Here is an 8,626-nt window from a genome sequence, read left to right as displayed (position 1 = left end):
CTGTGGTCATGTATGGATGTGAGAGTTGGACTGTGAAGAGGGCTGAGTGCCAAAGAATTGATGTTTTTGAACTGTGGTGTTGGAGAAGACTCTTGAGAGTCCCTTGGACTGCAAGGAGATCCAACCAGTCCATTCTGAAGGAGATCAACCCTGGGATTTCTTTGGAAGGAATGATGCTAAAGCTGAAACTCAAGTACTTTGGCCACCTCATGCGAAGAGTTGACTCATGGGAAAAGACTCTGATGCTAGGAGGGATTGGGGGCAGGAGGAAAGGGGACGACAGAGGATGAGATGGCTGGATGGCATCACTGACTCGATGGACACAAGTCTGAGTGAACTCTGGGATTTGGTGATGGACAGGGAGGCCTGGCGTGCTGCGATTCATGGGGTCACAAAGAGCTGGACACGACTGAGCGACTGAACTGAACTGGACTGAACTAATCCCTGTGTAGGGGACTGTGTAGGCGGCGCAGTGGTAAGGAATCCACTGCCAATGTCAGAGACGCAGGACACATGGGTTCAACACCTGGGTTGGGAAGATTCCCTGACGGAGCAAATGGCAACCCACCCCAGAACAGCTGCCTGGCTAATTCCATGGATAGAAGAGCCTAGCTGGCTACAGTTCACAGGGTCGCAAAGAGTTGAATGTGACAGCACGCACGTGTGCATCCCCGTACAGTGTGGGTCCAGTGTTATGGTGTGAGGCCTGGTTTAGGTGTCAATGATGACCATGGCTACCTTCGGGGTGTGCTGGCCAGTATCCCCTTGATAGGGATATGGTTGGTGTAGTAACTACAGTCTGTGCTGGACATGAGGCAGGGCTTCCTCTGCTCTGTCTCCGCCTTGTCAAGGATGGGCTCACTTCCCATTTTTTGGCGTACGAACCCTGAGAGTTGGTTTTAGTCGGGCTCCTCTGCCTTTGAGTATGTGCCCTGCCCCAAAAGAGGTGATTGCTGAAGTACGCTAGACCCATACAGTCACAGAGGACAGTGTGCCTCCTTGCAGGGATCTACCACTTCTGCTCAGAAGCAGCCCAAGAGTGCACTCCTTTCTCTGTTGTATTCATCCCAGATCTATTATGAGGCCATGCTGCAGAGGCTGTGGCTGGGAGTCAAAGTGCTGTGGCTGGGAGTCAAAGTACTGTGGCTGCAAGAATTGAGGCTGCTGAACTGCCACCTGAGAACTGGGCAGCCTCTTTCTCAGGCTTCTCCTAGGACCTGTCTCCTAGATCTAATGCTAGGCTATGATGTGGAAAGGGTAGAGCTAGGATTCATTGCTGAAACATCAGCCATTGCACATTCCTAAGTGCACTGACAAGGGTGATCACCACCCCATCGGGACTATACCTGGAGTCCTTTGGGCTGTGTCTCTGTAGCTAGAATGAGTCCTGTTGCGGGCCCTGCTTGCCTGGGCTTGAGTACTTAGCTGCCATATACTTTTGTAGCATCGCTCCTCGTGCATACTGACAATTTCTTTCACGGCTACACCCACCACCCCTTGCAGCTTCTAACAAAGGCTTCTGCAGCTTTACCTCCATCATTCCCTGGGCACCCTGGTGTCTGCACAGGTGGGTCAAATCTCTGCCCAGATCGTGCAAGAGGTTATGCTGTGCAGTTAATAGGGCTGGAGTGTTCACCCCTTCAGACTGGGGAGTGCAGGGAGGTGGCATTGCCAGTACAAGGCTCTCTCCACCCCAATCGTCAGCAGATCACCATAAGTACCCTCCTTGGGAGGAGAGTCTAGGTTTCTCCAGCCCTTCTATCTGTCTCAGAGCATTTTCCAGCAGATGAGGGGGCCTGCCTCCTCCATGCAGGACCCCAGGACTGAGGTGCTCGGTTGTGGCTCAACTTGCTCACACCCCAGGGTGAGAGTCCACCCATGCAGACCTTCTCCTCCCATTGAGGAGACCAGGTCCCTCCCAGGGACATAGATCATGCTTTGATGCCTTTGATTTTTTTTGTCCTACCCAGTTACATGGAGTTGTTTCTTGGAGCTTTTATTATATAGGAGTTCTGCCCATTTCCAGTTACTTTCATGAGAATTGTTACACATATAGATGTATTTTTAATGTGTTTGTGGGAGGAGGTAAGTTCTACATCCTCCTACTCTGCCATCTTGATCCAGGTTTTATGATCTTTAATATCTTTAAGTGAGTTTCTTCTGTTACTGTTTAACCTAATGATTTTCTTACTGACTGGCAAATTTAAGCAAATTATTTTCCTCTTCCGTGATTATGTTGTCTCTTTAATTCCTTTGTGTAGTGGATTATGCCATTAGATTCTTGATACTTAATCACCCTTGTATTCCTGGAATAAATTATGACTCATTTCAGTGCATTATTGTGTTTCTGTGTTGGAGTCTCTTTACCAATAATTAATTTAAATTATTTGTATTTGCATGACTTTTTTTTTTAAGGCTGCACCATGCATGTCAGGCATGTAATTGGACTTCCCCGGTGGCTCAGATGGTGAAGCATCTGCCTACAATGTGGGAGACTAGGGTTCTATCCCTGGGTCAAGAAGATTCTCTGGAGAAGGAAATGGCAACCCACTCCAGTACTCTTGCCTGGGAGATCCCATGGACAGGGGAGCCTGGTAGGTTATAGTTCATGGGATTAAAAAGAGTTGGACATGACTGAGTGACTTCACTCACTTATGCATGTAATTAAAAGATGCTTACTCCTTAGAAGGGAAGTTATGATCAACCTAGACAGCATATTAAAAAGCAGAGACATTACTTTGCCAACAAAAGTCCGTCTAGTCTATAATGAAAGCTGAGCGCTGAGGAATTGATGTTTTTGAACTGTGGTGTTGGAGAAGATTCTTGAGAGTCCTTTGGACTGCAAGGAAATCCAACCAGTCCATCCTAAAGGAAATCAGTCCAGTATACGCACTGGAAGGATTGATGTTAAAGTTGAAACTCCAATATTTTGGCCACCTGATGTGAAGAACTGACTCACTGGACAAGACCTTGATGCTGGGAGAGATTGAAGGAGGGAGGAGAAGGAGACGACAGCAGATGAGATGGTTGGATGGCATCACCAACTCAATGGACATGAGTTTGAGTAAACTCCGGAAGTTGGTGATGGACAGGGAGGCCTGGCGTGCTGCAGTCCATGGGGTTGCAAAGAGTCGGACACAACTGAGCGACTAAACAACTAAATAGTTCCAAAATAACCGAAGACAAAACCTTCTTTTCTACCACGGGCAGGAATGGTGGCAGCAGGAAAGTTGCCGTTCCCTTAAGACAGTGAGATGGAAATTTTCCTGCTATCCAGTTTTCTCATGTATTCTTTCCTTCAGGAATATGGTGAAAACAGCCTTAAGTGAAAGTGAAGTCACTCAGCCATGTCTGGCTCTTGGTGACCCGATGGACTGTAGCCCACCAGGCTCCTCTGTCCATGGACTTCTCCAGGCAAGAATACTGAAGTGGGCTGCCATACCCTTTTCCAGGAGATCCTGACCCAGAAATCGAACCTGGGTTTCTTGCATTGCTGGCAAATTCTTTACCATATGAGGCACCAGGAAAGGCTGAAAACAGCCCAACTTGTCAGCAATTTCTCAGGTTCTTTTCAATCAACCAGACCAGGCCAACTCCTGTGGGTCTGCTAAAACTAATCTTTGCGTCTCCTAGACTCTGACGGCCAAGCTTTTCACAGCATCTACCATAGAGAAACTCGAGGTTTTCTATTTATGGTCTCCAAGTGATTGCCTGATCATGAGCAAGAAAGTCGTTGACTGCCTCTTTCTATGAAGTCTTGTCTGACTCACACTCAGCTGGCCACAGTCTAAGAAACTACCTGCCTTGGGAGACACTGATTGAGCAGTGAATAGAGGTGAAACATGTTCAAGGAGCCATATTCCCAGAATCCTCTTCATTGATTAAAATAGGAAATAAGCTTATTCTATAATCATTCTATCATATAGTACTAAAACTAAATTACTAAAAAGGATAGGGTAGTCAGTAACTTTCTTCCTTGTCTGATCTGCTTAACCTGCTTGCCTCTCATTTCCCCTGGAATTCTTCACTACTCATTTCTCAGTACTTCACAGCATCTGGTGGATGCCTCAATTGCTACAGCATTTTGACATGTTTTTTTAATTAATTATGCACATATCTAGCTTTGAAAAATAAGTGTAACTTATCTATGAACCCAAAGCAGTTACTGTACTACTTATAGTGGGTGTCCAAGAAATTAAATTCGTTTATTAGTGAGTTGCTTTTGCTATCAGACTGATTCCTTAAAATCTAGCTTTGAAAAATATTTTATTTTAAAAGTTTAAATGTCAGCTTTCCAGAATTTTATCTACAGCACTAAGAAATCACATTTGAAGGAGGGAAAACAGAATTTTCCAAAAAGAAAGAAAGCTATACTTGTTGCTGCAATCAATCAATAACAATGGTAATAATAATAACAATAAAAAGGAGGAATGGGAGGGAGGCGGGAGGGAAGAGACAAAGTAGTAATAATAACAGCAGCAGAGAATGTTACTTGAATTGATTTTACTTAGAGCCTTGGACTGGTTAAAACCACAAAACAGATGATAGATGATACACTGAGTCACCACCTTGAATGTGTGATTCAAACTGTTTATTCCAGCAACAACGAGCTTATATCCTCAACCTTATCCCCAGTAGTGTGTGTGCTTATTCTCTCAGTTGTGTCCAACTCTTAGTGACCCCATGGACTGTAGCCCACCCAGCTCCTCTGTCCATGGGGATTCTCCAGGCAAGAATACTGGAGTGGGCTGCCATGCCCTCCTCCAGGGGATTTTTCCAACCCAAGGATCGAACCCAGGCCTCCCACACTGCAGGCGAATTCTTTACTGTCTGAGCCACCAGGGAAGCCTGTCACCAGTAGGATGTATACATAAAATGAATGGTTAATGCCAGGCTCTGCATGGCTGCCATAGGAAAGGATTTCTCTCTGATGGATTTTGGAGTCATGAAAAATGGGGTTCACATCTGATTTTCTCATTACAAGCAATGTGAGAATGTCACTTAACCTTCTGAATTTCAGTTTCTTTACATATAAAGATTAATAATTAAAATACCTTATAGAGTTCTTGTAAGGATTAAATGTAGTAGTCAGTTAAAGTATCTGACACATTTTAATATGTTGTGATTGTTTTTGCACTCTTGATGTTACAGTATTAATTAAGAAATCTTCTGCATAGGGGAAAAGCCAATATGTTGTCCCAGTAACTGTATTGGGAATAATTCCTAGATAATAAAAATATATCAAGGTAAATTACTGAACCAGAGCACTTAAAAATAAAACAATAGTAATCTTTTAAACTGAAATTTGATGACAAGAACAAACAGATTTTGCTTATCATCAGAGCAACTTCAATAGAGAATAAACTTGGATATATTGTTTATATGTAATTAGATGATATAGATATATCTTTAATTTTCACAATATTTACATAAATTTTAAAATTTCTATTATGTTTAAATGTGTTTAAACATAACACATGTAATGTTTAAATGTGAACATCTCACATAATAAGTATAGCACCAAAAAATTCCAGAAAAAATATTTTCTAATCTGGTGAATATGTTTTTCCCAAACACATACACATTTTCTCTCCCCCTCAATTGCTCCCTTTCAAAGGTAAGCTTGTCTACATTATCAGAGGACTGAACTACTTTTCTGAAGCACAAATGTTGAGAATATGAAAAGAGTACAGTTGTCCAACTCATCTGTCAAGTAGATAATTTTTAAAAAGTAAGTTAAGCCTTAGAAAACTATTCAATTCTATTTATTAAGTACCTGCTTCACATAGCATTGAAATATAGTACAGTGGCTATAAAACACATTTTTGGTACACTCTCTTCAGTCCTTTGCCAGGATTATCTGATTTTGGTATTGCCTAATGAAGTAGTCTCCAAACATTTTTATATTAGTGCTTTTACAAGATATGTATTTTCTGGAGAACTAAGGACCATACATCTTTATTGAATTACAAATTCTGAAAAGCCCAATTACAAATACTAACATCAGCAGCAGCAACATCATATTGTGTATATATATTTTAAATTGAAGGATAATTGCTTTACGGAATTTTGCTGTTTTCTGTCAAACCTCAACATGGCTCAGCCATAGGTATATATATATCCCTTCCCTCTTGACCTCCCTCCCATCTGTCTCCCCATCCCCCCCCCCCCAGGTTGATACGGAGCACCTGTTTGAGTTTCCTGAGACACACAGCAAATTCCCTTTGGCTATCTATTTTACATATGGTAATGTAAGTTTCTGTGTTACTCTCATCATATATTTCATCATACATTCTCCTCCCCTCTCCTCATGTCTATAAGTCTGTTATCAATGTCTATTTCTCCATCGCTGCCCTGCAAATAAATTCTTTGGCACCGTCTTTCTAGATTCCGTATATGTGTTACTATGCGATATTTATCTTTCTCTTTCTGACTTGCCTCACTCTATAATAGGCTCTAGGTTCATCCACCTCATTAGAACCGATTCAAAGGCGTTCCTGTCTCTGGCTGAGTAATATTCCATTGTGTCTATGTTCCACAACTTCTTCATCTATTCATCTGTTGATGGACATCTAGGTTGCTCCCATGTTCTAGCTGTTGTAAATAGTGCTGCAGTGAGCACTGGGGTGCATGTGTCTTTTCCGGTTTTGGTTTCCTCAGGGTGTATGCCTAGGAGTGGGAATTCTGGGTCATCTGGTAGCTTTATTCCGAGATCTTTAAGGAATCGCCATGCTGTCTTGCACAGTGGCTGTATCAAGCTACATTCCCACTGGCAGTGCGAGAGCATTCCCTCCACACCTGCTCCAGCATTGATTCTTTGTAGACTGTTTGATGACGGCCATCCTGACTGGTGTGAGGTAACATCTCACTGCAGTTTTGATTTGCATTTCTCTAATAATGAGTGATACTGAGCATCTTTTCGTGTGTGTGTTCTGACATATTTTAAAGGAGTAAATGAACTGCAGCAGGCACCAGGGTGGCGGGAGACACTTTAGAATCTGAGGACTTGAAAGTCCAGATTTCTGACCTCACCCCTCCCCAGGTACACAATTAGTAAACTGAGACAGAAGCACCCCTTACAAACCTCCAATCTGAAAAAAAAAAAAAAAAACCAAATGTGCTCACGTCTTCTTTGGAGAAATGTCTGGTTAAGTCTTTTTCCCACTTTTTGACTGGGTTGTTTGTTTGTCTGGCATTGAGTTGTATGAGCTGCTTGTATATTTTGGAAACTAATCTTTTGTCAGTTGTTTCATTTGCTATTATTTTCTCCTATTCTGAGGGTTGTCTTTTCATCTTGCTTATAGTTGCCTTTGCTGTGCAGATACTTTTAAGTGTAATCAGGACCTACTTGTTTATTTCTGTTTCTATTTTCGTTACTCTAGGAGGTGGGTCATAGAGGATCTTGCTTTAATTTATGTCACCGAGGGTTCTGCCTATGTTTTCCTCTAAGAGTTTTATAGCTTGCGGTCTTACTTTTAGGTCTTTAATCCAGTGTGAGTTTATCTTTGTGTATGGTGTTGGGAAGTGTTCTAATTTCATTCCTTTACATGTAGCTGTCCAGTTTTCCCAGCACCATTTTTTGAAGAGGCTGTCTTTGCCCCATTGTATATTCTTGCCTCCTTTGTCAAAAATAAGGCGCCCACAGGTGTTTGGGTTTATTCCTGGGCTTTCTATCTTGTTCCGTTTGTCTATATTCCTGTTTTTGTGGCCAGTACCGTGTTGTTCTGATGCCTGCAGCTTTGTAGTGTGACCTGAAGTCAAGAAGGTGGATCCCTCTAGCTCCATTCTTCTTTCTCAAGACTGCTTTGGCTTCTGGGGTCTTTTGTCTCTCCACATGAATTGTGAGATGTCTTGTTCTAGTTCTGGGAAAAATGCCATTGGTAGTTTGATAGGGATCGCATTGGCTCTGTCGATTGAACTTAGTAGTGCAGCCATTTTCCCAGCATTGAGTCTTCTCACCCAGGAACATGCACTATCTCTCCTTTGTTTCTGTCATCTTTGATTTCTTTCATCAGTGTCTTATAAGTTTCCATGTACAGTTCTTTTGTCTTCTTAGGTAAGTTTATTCCTAGATATTTTATTCTTTTTGTTGCAATGGTGAATGGGATTGATGCCTTAATTTCTCTTTCTGATTTTCATTGTTAGTATATAGGAATGCAAGTGATTTTTGTGTATTGATTTTTGTATCCTGTGACTTTGCTAAATTCACTGATTAGCAAATTTCTGATAACATCTTTAGGGTTTTCTGTGTATAGTATCATGTCATCTGCAAACAGTGAGAGTTTTACTTCTTTTCTGATCTGGATTCCTTTTATTTCATTTTCTTCTCTGATTGCTATAGCTAGGACTTCCAAAATTATGTTGAATAGTAGTGGTAAGAGTGGACACACTTGTCTTGTTCCTTATCTTAGGGGGAATGCTTTCAGTTTTTCACCACTGAGAATGTTTGCTGTGGGCTTATCATATATGCAGAGTACATCATGAGAAACGCTGGACTGGAAGAAACACAAGCTGGAATCAAGATTGCCGGGAGAAATATCAATAACCTCAGATATGCAGATGACATCACCTTTATGGCAGAAAGTGAAGAGGAACTAAAAAGCCTCTTGATAAAAGTAAAAGAGGC

The sequence above is a fragment of the Oryx dammah genome, unplaced genomic scaffold (genome assembly GCF_014754425.2).
Source record: "Oryx dammah isolate SB20612 unplaced genomic scaffold, SCBI_Odam_1.1 HiC_scaffold_5, whole genome shotgun sequence".
In the NCBI taxonomy this organism is placed as follows: domain Eukaryota; kingdom Metazoa; phylum Chordata; class Mammalia; order Artiodactyla; family Bovidae; genus Oryx; species Oryx dammah.
The sequence above is the reverse complement of the archived record's forward strand: the minus strand, read 5'-3'. Positions refer to the sequence as shown.